General features: G+C 48.0%; 1 pseudogene across 1 annotated transcript in view; it reads right to left on the bottom strand.

Moving 5' to 3' along the window:
• LOC144124227 (DNA (cytosine-5)-methyltransferase PliMCI-like) overlaps positions 1-15196 on the bottom strand; it is a 145038-nt pseudogene that overhangs the window by 103644 nt on the left and 26198 nt on the right. The window contains exon 7 of the transcript XR_013313149.1: positions 4167-4236. The product of XR_013313149.1 is annotated as a DNA (cytosine-5)-methyltransferase PliMCI-like (transcript). The remainder of the gene's footprint in view (positions 1-4166; positions 4237-15196) is intronic.

Below are 15196 nucleotides of genomic sequence, written 5' to 3'. Positions count from 1 at the left end.
CTGCAGTTACGACAGGCTAGTCACATTATCAAGCTGGTTTTTTGTGTGAGGGTGCTGCTAGTGTTGTGAAAACATGTTTGTGGGGAAATATGTGCACTTGGTGACTTCAAGCGAGAGGCAAACATGCCATCCTGCTTTGCGTTCAGCTGCAAAAGTGGCAACAGAAACAATGCCACCATTTTTTGAAACCGCCTCATGATGAAAGCGAACTTAAAAGGTGGGAGCAGATGTTGCATCGCAAGGACAGGCGGCTCTCTCACACGTCTAAGGTATGTGAGCGTCATTTTGAGCATGAAGATATTATCAAGGAGTACAAGCACATTGTGAACGGGCGAGAGGTCAGAATTCCCCGTGGGAACTGGGTGCTAGTGCCCGGTGCCGTCCCTTGACTCTTTCCCGGCCTTTCAGACCAATTCTCAAAGCCAAAAATTGTGAAATACAGGCGAAAGTCACCAAAAACACGTGCTGTCATGCAGACTGATAAGTGTGAAGATCCTTGCAGCGACAGTACGTCCTCCTCAGGCAAGCCTTGCGTAGAGGCAGTCATCCCGGATGAGCTGATATGCCTTTTTCCCGCTCGGCGGAAACCAGTACTACGTCGACTGCACTGACGATTGGTGACCTGGCGACTGCGACTCTATTATCTACGGACTGGCAACATGTATAAAGGACGAAATAACTGGGAAGGTGTGCGCTGTTTTCTACTGCAGAAAGTTAGTGGCAATAAGCCGGCTAGTGATTCCCAAGGCTATTGTCGTCGAAGAAGATGGTAGTTGCTTCGTGAACAGCTACAACAAGCTGCACAAGCAGCTGTTCAAAACTGTAGCTTCTGTCGCTGACCTTGAAAACATTCTGATGGAAACAGATGGCTTAAATATCTGTGCAGGGGTAGACACAAACCTTGCTGTTTATCACAAACACTGTTATGCTTTTTCGAAGCAGCTAATCTGTGCACGTTGCTTGCATTTGCAAAGACAGGTGTGCGCGAGGAAGAAAACGGCAGCACCTATAAGAAGGGCCAGAAGCTGCAGAATTTGAAGAGGAAAGCTTGTCGAGCAACTGCAGTGCAGGAGAAAAAAACACAGCGCGGTCGTGGCACTGGAAGCAGCGCTCTCAAAAGTTACAGATCAAGGAATTGAGAGTACTGGTTGATCTCCGACCTTTGAAGCACCGGGCGTTCATGAGATCATTAAAACAGCTAAAAATCAGTCAGCATGTGGCATGCGCGCTACATTGCTGAGTGGTTGTTAAACTTTTAATGCTGAGGATAGCCAGCTCACGATCTTATAAAGGCTTATTTATGACATGAAGATGATGCCTCTGCCCTCTATGAGTCGTCTTAACTCATGTCCTTAAAGGCCTACCTTGCAAGTCTGGGTTCAACTTTATTTGTTTGGAAGCAATACAAAAGCAGTTAGGTGGGAGAATGGGTGGCCAGGGATTTGGCACTCTGATATTAGATGAAGTAAAACTGTGCCAGGCGTACAACTTCAGCAAGTCGACATATAAGATAGACGGCTTTGTCGATTACGGTAACATCTCAGAAGGAAGCACAGAGATTGCGGACCATCCTCTTGTTCTTATGTTTGTGCCTGTGCTTGAAAACTGGGTGCAACCTATAGCGACCTTTGCCACGAAAGGAGCTGCACCTGGAAAGATTTTGGCGCAACTTGTGTAGGAGGCAGTTATCCAACTGCACAAGTATGGAGAGCAACTGTCATATCGGTGGTCAGCGATATGGTGCTGGAAATAATCATTCAATGTGGCAGCACATGGGAATCGGTGGCAACACTGCATCCCCTTGTCACAAGATTCAACATCCTTGCCTACCTGAGGGGAAGTACCTTCATTTTATGTGTGACATTCCTCACGTCGTCAAATGTGCGTGGAACCATCTCCTCAAGTGCAGATATGGCCAGGTATGCATGAAGTAACACACTTCCATTAATAATTCGTCAACTGAAGAAGAGAAACCAATTTTTTTGGTTGAATGTTTTTATTTATTCGAAATGGTGTGCAAGACACTAGTATACATGAGCCATCACATGGCACTCACTTACGCCAGCTGAATAATCTGATTGTTTTTTTTTTCTCTCATGCAGTTTCGGTTTCGTTTCAACAGCCGAACAAGCAGACGAATTGAGGTCACGTGAGCCATGCAAAAACTTCGATATAATCGCTGCTTATTCAGTTTTTGAGATTCCAACTCTTGAGCAGGCTTGCGTAAAAGTTTATGTGAATTAATAGATGAAGGTTAAGTAACGACTCTACTGGTCATTTCGAATCATGTCCCACCAACTCACCCAATCGGCAATTTTGATTGAACGTATTTCTTCTACATTGGGCTCTTTTCTATGTCGTCCACCCAAGCACAATTCTGCCATAACGCTGGTCAACATTGTGGCTGCGACCACCTGTCAGTCGAGGGTGGTTTCCTTTTGTTTGAAGAAGAGGATAGTCAACGCCCGTCCTGTCGTCAGTGTTTTTTCTTCTTGTGTCCTCGTCTGTTTCCGCGCTGGTCATTTCGAATCGTGTCCCACCAACTCACCCAATCGGCAATTTTGATTGAACGTATTTCTTCTACATTGGGCTCTTTTCTATGTCGTCCACCCAGGCACAATTCTGCCATCACGCTGGTCAACATTGTGGCTGCGACCACCTGTCAGTTGAGGGTGGTTTCCTTTTGTTTGAAGAAGAGGATAGTCAGAGCCCATCCTGTCGTCACTGTTTTTTCTTCTCGTGTCCTCGTCTGTTTCCGCGCTGGTCATTTCGAACCACGCCGCACACCGATACGGCCGACACGACACAGGTCAAAATGGCGACCTTGCTTGTGTACGGTTGGCTACTGGCACGGCTAGTAGCAGTTTCAATGAAAAACTGGCGCGTTTTTTAAAATCCTCGAATCGAAGCCGACCCTAGAGTTTGGAATACGATTACTTGAAAAAAACTATCGGCCTAGATTTGAATAAATACGGTGATTCTTAATTGAACACTATTTTAGAGTTCTCATCCCAATGTACTTCAAGGAAATGTTTCCCCTTCAAAATTTTGTTGCTAATTGATCTGTGACAGCGCCTCACCAACTAGGCAGGATCTAAGAAAGGATGAAACACCAAAGGACATGACGTGCAATACCTTCTGTTGCACCTCTAAAGCAACCAACATTAACGTCGGCAAAATAGCTCTCCTCGCTATCTTCCCATACAGTGCATTCATTCGAAATGTTCTAAACCGGCTTCATGAAATTGTTTTAAGTGAACTCAAGGCCTGCAATAGTAAATTCCCATCTCTGAACTCTGCTTACCGGTTAGCATTTAGTTCACACAGCCTATCTTTAGACAAAATGTTTTGGCAAACCAACCATAAGCAGGATTAATACCCCTGTCACACAGGCACCGCAAAGGCCTTTAAGAATCAGGTCCTTATATCCAGAGGCAAAAGGAGTGCAGCTACACGGCAAAAATGTTGCGCCTTTGCCGCTAAGGACCTTGGAGGCGAAGGTGCTCGTCAGAGACCTTAGAAGTCCAAAGGCGCAGCCTTAGAGAACCTGCGATCGCAGTGCCATCCAACGTCAAAAAGTAAAAGCAATAAAAAAATAGATACAGCCATCAATGTTTGAAAATATTTTTTTTAAACCCGAAAGGTGTGTCTAGCTTTTCATTTTGTGCAGGTGTTTATATTTTATGCTCAGATTTCAAGGCAGTGAAAGTGCTGCAGCAACACAGAGTTCCCCTGGTGGCCAAGGCAATACACAAAACCTGCTGCTGCTGATGAGAGTAGCTGTTGCAGTACTTTTAAGGAAACTATCAGAATAAAAAAATTGTCTGAGCTCAACGAATGAACAAAATACCACATTAAATTTAAAACACTCTCTTCAGCCACCTCGAGCATAGCAGCGGGTGCTAAGCCTGAACGACTGTTTCACCTTTGGGCTGCACCGTGTAGCTGCGTCGCTGCTCCTTTAAGCTTTCGCTCCTTTGGTGAAAAAAGGTGCCTTTGCTGGAAAGGCCTTCGAGGAATACCGTGTGACAGGGTTATAAGTCTGAATGTTGATTATCAACCTCACACACAGCTTACAACCATAAACTATTTGCTACATGTCATCCAAAGCATGCATGTGTTGGAGAAAAAAACAAATACAGACACAACAAAGAAGGAACACTCACAGAGTTTTTTGGAAATGTTGCCATTATGACTTCCGTCAAACGCTGAGAGCAGCACCTGCAACGAGTCATGCTGCCAACAAGAGAAAAATGATCAAAAAACACAAGACTATGTATGGTTTATGTTACTAAACACAGCACGGCTTGCAAGTAAAAACTCGATTAATATAGTCATAGTTTGTCATAGTCATATAATATAGTTTGAGGTGCAGATTAGACATTGGAGAGAAATGTGAATGTAGAGGTCTATAAATCCAAGATGTAGCTCTATAGCTAACTTTCTAATAACAGCATAAAGAATTCAATCAATCAACAAAAGCTTTACTTATTATGTCCACAAAAGAAGCTTGCTCACTAAAATTGGGGCAAGGGCCACTAATTTATAAACGCAGTCATAAACAACAGCAGAAAAGAAATGAACACCTTCACAAAGTTCCAAAAGTGCCTTTCAAATAGCTCGTTCATTTCTCATAGAAAGATGCAGCACTGAATAAAACAGAGATAAAGAGGATTATGTAAAGGCATTTAGCATCATGCTGAGCTCACTCCTCACATACAATTCAAAGACGTGGCTTATGACACAAGCTAACTCCAATTAATGATACTCAGGCCTTGTAGTCTACTTTTCACCCTAAACACTGCATAATGCTGTACAGCGGTACGATACTTGCTTTCCTAAGTTGTAACTCTTCAGGCCATGCAGAGGGGTGCTGCAGAAGAATGCATTGATTGATATGGAGAAAGCTGAAGATACAGAAAGACATTACTATGGCAAATGGAAACCAGGTTCCCTGTCTAGGTCCATGCCAGAATGGAAAGCCTTAGCTCACTACATAAATAGACTTGTCCGCTAAGATTTTACTTAAACACACTCTGCCAAGTAAAGCTTTGTGTAATTGTGAAGCTGCCTGGCCAAATAAATCATTCACATTCTCAAAGAGAAATGTCAACAAGGAAGTGGAGTTATCTTCTCACTGAGAGAAAGGACATACTAAAAAACTTGGTGTAAAAATGGCTGGTGTTCAACATGGCTTCAACATAGTTATACACATGAAAGCTTAGTTAAGCGAGGTCTCTACTGCCTCAAATCAAATGTCAAGGTTAAGGTCAGGTACCCATTGGTCACAGTCATATGATCACACGGTCATACTAGCATAGCTTGGGCCATACCACCACCGATTTGACCTTGTGAAGCACTGAAGGGCATTGTCTCATCCACATCGAAATCAGAAGTTGTACCCCAAGGAGTAGAGCTCTCGCTCTAAAAATTACTTCCTAACAAGGCTACAACTCAGTTGAACCATTTGACAAGAGCCGTCACGTCCCTCCAATTTCTCCTCCTCCTTCCCTTTTCATTCTCTCTAAGCTTCTCTTGCCTTGGCTGGCAGATTTCTACAACTACAGTGGGTATCAGTTACACGATGATTCAGGGTGGACTCCGATCAAAAGCAGGCACACCTATCCTCCAACTAATTTCTGCTTTGCAAATATATGCCATGTATTCCTAGTTGTACTTTTCGCACTGTTATAATGTTGAAAGATTAATTTACATGCATTTACACTTACGTATGTAATGTTGCGAGATGTATTAATTACCAAGTCTGTAGCCGTGGCAATATCTTAACCGTCCAGCACCTATATTCTGCAGTGCCACCGTGATGGCTTAGTGGTTATGGTGCTCGAGTGTTGACCCAAAAGACGGGTTCGATCTCGGCCGCAGTGGTCGCATTTTGATGGAAGCGAAATGCTAGAGGCCCGTGTACTGTGTGATGTCAGCACACGTTAAAGAACTCCCGGCGGTCGAAATTATCCGCAGCCTTCGACTATGGCCTCAGTCGCCTTGGGACGTTATAACGTCATAAACCAAACCAAACTTACATTCTGCAAAAAGCCCTATTACACTCGCAATGCGGAAATTGTTTCGAAAGAGAGGAAAACCGACGACTCCGAGAGGGCCGTGGGCACCAGGAGAGCCGCCGCCGCCGAGAGGGCCGTGGGAACCGGGAGAGCCACCGCCGCTGAGAGGGCCGTGGGAACCGGGAGAGCCACCGCCGCTGAGAGGGCCGTGGGCACCGGGAGAGAAGAGACCGCGAGGATGGCTGGGAACGCTGGGTGTGCCGAGGCTTCCGGGAGGGGAGGAGACGCCGGGAGGGCTGGCGGCGCCGGGAGAGCCGGGGCCGCTGAGATGCCAAGGGGCGGCGGGAGGACAGGCACCGGTTCAGCGTCGTTGTTAGGCAGGAGTGGCGGGTTGGCGGCCAGGGGTTGCCGAGGCGGGCAGGGTTCCGACGAAGGGTGTGTGGGCGAGAGCGAGGCAGGTGCTAGGCCAGCGACTGGCGGCAGCGAAAGCGGGTCTGGAGCGTCGTAAAGTGGCAGAGGGCAGTAGGAGACGCCAAAGTCCGCCAGAATGGCAGCGCGCAGCTCGTCGTACGGCCGGCTGCCCAAGGCAGGGCAGGCGATTCGGGACAGCAGGTCGGGCGGGAGGATATCGTAGAGGACTGCATGTTTGAACGGCTGGATGGTGATGCCATTCAGGTACATCGCAGCCTCGAACTGAGTGAACCACCCACCAACGCCTTGAGGCCGGAATGCCGGAAGTGGTGGGTCGTGGCCTGGGTCCTGCCAGTAAGCCATCCAGGAACGCAGCTGCGAAAGAACGTGCGGCTCGAAGGGTCACCAGATGTAGGAAGTCATTGGACGCTGAAGGACGGCGATGCATTATTGTGCGTTGTCCGGGTCACCAGACGTAGGGTGCGTTATTGTCCGGGTCACTAGATGTGGGATGTCATTCTGTAGAAGGATGAATCCCAACATAAAACATAACAACTGTTTATTAGCGATGGCAGCGAACGAGCATACCGACGCTACGCTCGTATTGGTAGCGGAAGGAAAACAGCTGCTCTTCCCAGCCAGGCAGCCTGTTTTTGTAGCCGCCGTTGGTGACGCAGGTCTCGGGTGAAGCAGCGGTGGCGCTGTGCTTTATCGCTAACGCGGTCCAGCGTGTTGCGCTGGACCGGATGATAGCAAGTTGGAGGCTGCGCGGAAATGTGCGCAGAGTGTGTCGCCACAGCTGTAAGTTTCATTATTTTTGTCATAACATCTGCTCTAGAACACTGCAGTGTCAAGAAGTATGCCAAGGTCATCTCTTACACATAAAACTAAGATTAAAAAAATTACGAGGACGCTTAAGCTTTGCCTTAAAGGGGCTGCGAAACACTGCTTGAACAGATGCCAGTCACACTTCAGATGGATTCTTTATGTCACACAGATGCTGAATCACAACGAATTACAAGAATCGATGCATAGGAACGGGAGATATTCAATGAAGAAATTTAAAAATACAAGCAAACAAAATGCTGCCGTCAACTCGATTTTCGCGCAGCTTCCCATTCCCATTTCACTCTCCCAATGACGACACTTAGTGCGCCCAATCAAAACAGCCTATCTGAGCACGTGGCGGAAGTTTGCACTCCATGGTTGCCTGTTCTCTGTAACTCGTTCTTGCCAAGGCTGGCAGCGCCATTTGCAGGGTTACAACAACCATGTGAACGCCCAGCTGACCCAGCGATGCTTCATCGTCACGCTGATGGCGCAGAAGGGAACACTGATAAGTGACATTCCCCGGCTTATGGATCCGAACGCGATCCGAACTGGATCCGAACTTGAGCGCGAGATACTGCGACGGTGTGACGGCCTGCGCAAGATATCATACACATTTAGCATAGCGCGTACCGCTACTGCTTACCGCCTACCATTGCCCGTCGCTCCTAGCGCGCTGGGTGGTCACGGCGAGCAAGGAGCGCGCGCTGTTGACGGGAACCTCCACAAGCTGACGGTACGCACTGCTAAATGTGAAACGAACGGCTTTTTTCTTTGCATCCTTCCTCGGGACCGAAACGAACGTTGTGCAATGGCTCGACCAGATCGATTCTGCAAAGCTGTTCTCAGATACATAGAGAGTAGCCATAAGTGTTGTGTGCTAGGTCATAGGATCTTTACAGAGAAGCGCAAAGTCCTTCGATGCAAAAAGTTGCCAGAGCCTCTGGTGGTGTATTTTTGTTTTACTTGCTTTACAGCGCTTTTATCTAAGGCAAACAAGTTGGTTTCGTTGATGTCATACAAAACACAAAAACTTGACAAAATGTGTATCTTTAGTTATTAACCCAATTTGAAGTATATTTACTGTTTGTCCAATCATAAAGCTCGCACTAAGTGATGTCATATCCACTGCTAAAAACCGCCACTGTATGATGACACCGTCAGCGCCATGAATTTGTTTTTTGCGAGCTAATTAAAATATTAAAAACTGGAGTATACGCGGTACGACCAATGATAATATTGTAACGTGCTTCCACAGAACCTCGACGGAAGAAGCAGAAGATGAAGGACTGACCCGCGGAGAAAGAGGAAGAAAAAGAGAGAGCTGAAGGACGCTGCTAGGCTTCCTGCTTCCATCCTGCTTCGACCGGTCCCCTCTTTGAATAAACCCCCGTGCGTGCAAAGCACGTAACAGGTTGGTGGAGGTGCTGGGTATCGACCACGGAGCATTCCATCTACCGAAGGAGCCGTAGACTCGCAGGCTTCCCACCACTGCCATCGGACATGCCTGGAGACGACAATGCTGAGCAACCCGGGCTATCCACAGCGAACAACTGGCCACATTATCGAGAGCCCCGCACATTTTTTGGAAAACCTGAAGAGGACGTTGACGAGTGGCTGAAACACTACGAGCGGGTGAGCAAATACAATCGATGGAACGCTGCTACTAAACTGGCTAACGTTGTGTTTTTCCTTGCCGCCACTGCCCTTGACTGGTTCGACAATCATGAGGATACACTGAGTTCATGGGCTACCTTTACGACCGAGATAAAGAAAAATTTTGGGGATGAATCGGCAAAGAAGAAGCGTGCGGAACAGACATTGCTTCACCGCGCGCAAGTACCCGGAGAAACTTGCACGGCATACATCGAAGCCATCTTAAAGTTATGCAAGCTAGTTAACTCCAGAATGCTTGAAGAAGACAAAGTCGGCCACCTTCTAAAAGGAATTGCGGAAGATGTTTACAATTTCCTGATTAGCAAAGAGAGCCTGAGCACCACCGCTGACGTTATAGAACATTGCAGAACATTTGAAGCTCTTAAGCTGCGTCGAATCACCCCTAAATTCGGAAGATTGGCCAATGTCACCTCTATAGCCAGTGTTGAAGCCAGTCCTCCAAATTCTATGGCTGATATGATTCGAGAGATTGTGCGCGAGGAATTGTCCAGATCCCGGGATACCTTCTGCCACACACAATATCTGCGGCACAGTTCTGCACCGGAGGAAGATGTTGCCGCCCTGTCGACTCCGTGGGCTCCACCCAACGGCACTTTGCCCATGGACGATCGGAACATTGCCCAACGTTATCGCCACCAGCCGACAGAAAGGAGGCCCACCTACCCAGAAGACTTGGTTCGTCAGCAGCGAGATCCTGGCTTCAGCCAACGTCGCGACTTTGTTCGCCAGGACTCTTATGGCGGTCGCTGGCGCTCTCAACCTTTGTGCTACCGGTGTGGCATTGCAGGGCATATCGCTAGATATTGCCGCCGTCGTTTCCCAACTTCTCAAGACTGCCAACCCCCGGCGAATACTTACGGGCAACTGCACACCGCGCAGCAGAGACCCCCAACGTCCGCTTGGGACCCGTACCGTCCGAGCAATTTGCGGAGTTCATCACCCGCATCTGACCGCAGTGTGACGCCGCCACCTCAGCGCCAACGGCGGTCACCTTCTCCTCGACGTCGTGCATCCCCTCCGCCTCCGGGAAACTAGGAGGCGCGGCCGATGGAGGTGAGGCCGCCGGCGAGTCGATGACGTCCAATCTACCTCTGCCCGTGTTTATGTTGAAGAACAAACTGGAAGTGTTTATTGATGGTGTGAAAACAATGGCTCTTGTGGACACTGGTGCTACCGTATCCGTTATGAGTTTGAGGTTTAAGAATCGTTTAGGTAGGAAAGTGATGTTTAGTGGTGACCGTGCAGCGTTATTCCGTGGTGTCGGTGGTGAACCTTTGGTTTCACTTGGTGTGTGTGCTTCGGATGTTGTTATTGGTGGTCTAACGTTTAGAACAGAATTCGCAGTGCTACCACGGTCAACGCATGATGTGATTCTTGGGATTGATTTTCTGCAAGAGTGTGGTGCAACTTTAGACTGTCGTACGGGAGAAGTTGCTTTGAATTCTTCGTTACTTTCAGCTCTTGTGGATAACTCGACACCGGATTTTGGAGCATTTGCGGTGGAAGAAGATACTATTGTACCAGCTTTCTCTGCAGCATTCGTGCGGGTTTCCTCTATTCACAATCAGTGCGAATCTTTTGAAGCTGTGGTAGAGCCTACGACACTCGCCTGCTCTAAGAAGAGTATCGTCGTGCCTCGTTGCGTCGTTCCCGTGGTGAGAGGCCGTACCGAGCTGTGGACAGTGAACCACTCTGAAGAGCCAGCTGTGTTGCCCCGGGGCCTCAAACTCGCCCGTTTCGAGGAAGGTGTGTCAGGTTTCGTCGCGGCGTTAACCAACTCTGTCAGTGAGCAGCACGTGAAAAGAGATATGGAGACCCAAGTTAAGGCTATGATTAATCAGGCTCTTTCCCCAACCGAGCGTCGCACTCTAGTGGAACTCCTTCTGAAACACGTGTTCGTGTTCGACTTTGCCAAAGACGATTCAACACCACCGCCTACCAGTCGTATTCATCACACGACCAACACCGGCTCCGCACCTCCTATACGCCAGAAGCCCTATCGAGTCTCAGCCACTGAACGTAAGTTAATAGATGACCAAGTTCAAGAGATGCTAAAGCGAGGCATAATTCGAGAATCCTCCAGTCCTTGGGCGGCTCCAGTTATCCTTGTTAAGAAAAAAGATGGCACATGGAGGTTCTGTGTTGACTACTGTCGCTTAAATACGGCCACGAAGAAGGACGTCTACCCGCTTCCACGTATAGATGACGCAATTGATTGTCTGCACTCCGCTTCATACTTTTCTTCTATTGATTTGAGATCCGGCTACTGGCAAATCCCCGTGCACGCTGCAGATAGGGAAAAAACGGCATTCATTACACCAGACGGACTTTACGAGTTCAACGTTATGCCTTTCGGATTATGTAATGCACCTGCAACATTCGAGCGGTTCATGGATACAATCCTGCATGGCCTCAAGTGGCAAATTTGTTTATGTTATCTGGACGACGTTGTAATTTTTGGCAAAACGTTTAGTGAGCACAACCGCCGTCTGGATATTGTGCTTGATTGCATGGAACGAGCTGGCCTTATCCTCAATTCCAAGAAATGTCATTTTGGGAACCGTGAAACAATTGTTCTTGGTCATTTAGTTGATAAAGAAGGTGTTCGACCAGATCCAAAGAAAATTGAAGCTGTCAAAAGTTTTACGGTGCCTCAATCAGTGAAAGAGCTGCAGAGTTTTTTAGGGCTCTGCTCGTACTTTCGACGCTTTATAGCTAGGTTTGCGGACATCGCTTACCCACTCACGTGTTTGCTGCATAAAGATGCACCGTTCAATTGGACCAGCGAATGTGACGCAGCTTTCCGGCATCTGAAATTTCTTTTGACCTCGGGCCCCATCCTACGCCACTTCTGCCCATCTGCACCAATTGAAGTGCACACTGATGCAAGTGGTATCGGTATCGGCGCTGTACTTATACAACGCCATGGTCACGATCAGCACGTGGTAGCATATGCCAGCCGTTCGTTGAGTAAGAGCGAAAGAAATTACACGGTTACTGAGCAGGAGTGTCTCGCCGTTGTTTTCGCTGTACAGCGCTTCCGCTCCTATCTGTACGGGAATGCTTTCACCGTCGTGACCGACCACCACTCGCTTTGCTGGTTAGTGAGTCTTCGTGACCCCTGTGGCCGGCTTGCTCGATGGGCTTTGCGCCTACAAGAATTTAATTTCACTGTTGTGCATAAAAGCGGCCGTAAACACTCAGATGCCGATTGTCTTTCCCGTTTGCCGCTTCTAACGACTGAGGACGACGCAGACAACTTTGATGAATACTTGTCGTCACTTTCACAAGCCTTCCCCGATCTTCAAGTTTTTCGAACTGAGCAACGCAAGGACCAAACATTAACCTCTTTGTTTGATGCCGCTCAAGATTCTGTAAAGAATACTTTTTGCATTCGCAACGGTTTGCTTTATAAGAAGAATTTCGCTTCTGGAGGAGCACGCATGCTTCTTGTCGTACCCGAAAGCCTACGCATCACAGTTCTTGAAATGATGCACGACGACGCCACGTCTGGGCACTTGGGAGTGACACGCACACTCCACCGCACACAACAACGATTTTACTGGCCTAACATGCGTTCAACCATCCAGCACTATGTAGCCAGCTGTGTGCAATGCCAGCGCTTTAAGCTGCCGACTTCAAGTCCACCGGGCAAATTGCGGCCAATCACACCTCCAACAGCCCCGTTTGAGCAAGTTGGCATTGACCTCCTTGGACCTTTCCCACGATCCTCTAAAGGAAATCGATGGATTCTTGTGTGCGTAGACCACTTAACCCGTTATTGTGAGACAGCCGCGATACCAGTTGCTACTGCGTCTGAAGTATCTAACTTCTTACTTCGATTCGTCATTCTTCGGCACGGCCCTCCTGCAGTTCTCATTAGCGACCGTGGACGTCAATTTACAGCGGACGTTGTTGAAGAACTTCTCCGCCTCAGCAGCTGCAGTTTTCGCCACTCCACGCCATATCATCCCCAAACGAACGGTGTGGTAGAACGCACTAATCGTACGCTCACCACCATGCTTGCCATGTACGTCGCTGCAGATCATAAGGACTGGGATGGCGTACTCCCGTTCATCACTCATGCGTACAACACCGCGCAACATGAGACAACTGGCTACAGCCCCTTTTACCTGCTCTATGCTCGCTCGCCTCGCTGCGGCCTTGACACCATGCTACCATTTTTCATCCACGATGAACCTTCTCTTGCGACCACACTCTGCAGAGCTGAAGAAGCTCGCCAGCTTGCCCGCGTTCGAATTTTATCTTCGCAAGAGCGTTCCAAGAACCGCTACGACGTCCAACACCAAGAAGTTTCTTATGTTCCTGGTGACATTGTGTGGTTGTGGACCCCTCTACGCAAGCGTGGTCTGTGTCAGAAACTGCTATCCCACTACACTGGACCATTTGTTGTGTTGGAGTGCATAAGTGACGTTAATTACGTTATAGCACGACTAACTGCTAGTGGTCGACGGTCACGCCAATCTCAGGTGGTGCATGTAGCCCGCCTCAAGCGATTCCATCCCAGACGGTCTGTTTAACTCGCCCGACGGGCATCGTCTGCGAGGAGGGAAATGTAACGTGCTTCCACAGAACCTCGACGGAAGAAGCAGAAGATGAAGGACTGACCCGCGGAGAAAGAGGAAGAAAAAGAGAGAGCTGAAGGACGCTGCTAGGCTTCCTGCTTCCATCCTGCTTCGACCGGTCCCCTCTTTGAATAAACCCCCGTGCGTGCAAAGCACGTAACAATATTATCACTATAACTCATTCTATGAAACCAAGAGGCAAAAAAATGCACTGATGTGTTTCGGAGCCCCTTTAAGGGTAAACGCAATAGCCCCTTTTTCTTTTTTTTTCATTACTATAACATCAGTGCACATCCCCAGCACACTGGGGATGTGCACTGTGAACGAACCAGAACGCGTTCACTCGGTGCCCCTTTAACACATTTGAATCACCGCCATCTTTGTGGCATAGCACTGGCACACAGAGGGCCTTGGTTCGAAACCCAAAGTCGGTAAATTTCCTTTTTCATTTGAAACTCCTGGGATATTTCCGCCATGTTTCTGAGGCCTTCCTGTCGATCCTAGGCCACGGCGACACCTTTTTGACTGAATGACCTGTATATGCTATCAAGCAAAATCCCTAGCCTATTTTCTGTGCTCTGGAAATAAGGCGAACTACTGCAGCCTGCATGTATGTCGTCACGTGTCAAGTTGCTCAGAGTAGTAACCTTTTAACTAAACATACCAAGCTCCGACTGCAGACATACAGCAGGCCGAGATGACCTGAAAATGACGAACATGGTCAATCACCTTCAGCGCTCTGTCGAGGTCAAGTGTAACCTGGTATCCGTCGACAATTTTCTAGATGTACCGGTATGAGTGTATGAGTACATGCAGCCACCTATGAGCAGTAGCAGTGTGCTGCACTTTCAGCTCTTGCTCTACAGATGGTGGGCATATTTTTGCACGGTCGCCCCAGGGGAAGCCAACGCACTGTTGATAAATGCACAGCCGCCTGTCTATGATCCTTTTCCCCGCACAGAATTGGCTGCTACACCATACGCATGAACAGCGGCCCCTGCGGCACCACGTCACGCTGTGAAATCTTGGCAAAGTGACACCATTTTCTGCCGTGACAACAAACATTATGAAACCAATAGAACCTCCCTAATACAGATGCTATTGCGAAAACATCTACATGCCCGAGATTTGCATGGTGTGCTCAAATAATAGAAAGTACTTGAAATGAGCAGAGGTTTTTCTCTGTGTGATAAATACGAACTGGGTGAGAACAGTGGACCGGCCATGAGCAAGAAAGAGGACAGCCTCAAATGATCCCTCCTCTTTTCCGTCTCACAGGTATGCACTTATAAGGCACCCAAGTCAACTCTCTTCCCTGAGCTTCTATTCACTCCATACGAGACAAACCTGGCTACACACCTCTTTTAAGTATCGCATGAAATAACCTGATTGCACTCATGCAATCTTGAACTGTCCATATGAGCAAATCGCCCTCAGCTTGTCCCTATCTCAGATTCCAACTTGAAGCCAGGCAGCCCAAGAAGCTTTAGGCAATCCTACTAGGCCTACTTTGGCTTCTCAACACCAGAGTCAGAACTGGGACTAGAGAAGATGTTTTCTCTTCCTTCTCTCTCTCTCGGCCAAAGAATCACAACAGGCCAATAAGAAATTACTAGAAAATAAAAAAGAACAAAACAGCTACTAGCTATCTTGCTTCTTGATAAATTAATTCAG

This window comes from Amblyomma americanum, chromosome 3 (genome assembly GCF_052857255.1).
Source record: "Amblyomma americanum isolate KBUSLIRL-KWMA chromosome 3, ASM5285725v1, whole genome shotgun sequence".
In the NCBI taxonomy this organism is placed as follows: Eukaryota; Metazoa; Arthropoda; class Arachnida; order Ixodida; family Ixodidae; genus Amblyomma; species Amblyomma americanum.
Note: the sequence above shows the minus strand (reverse complement) of the source record. Positions and strands in the feature narration are given on the sequence as shown.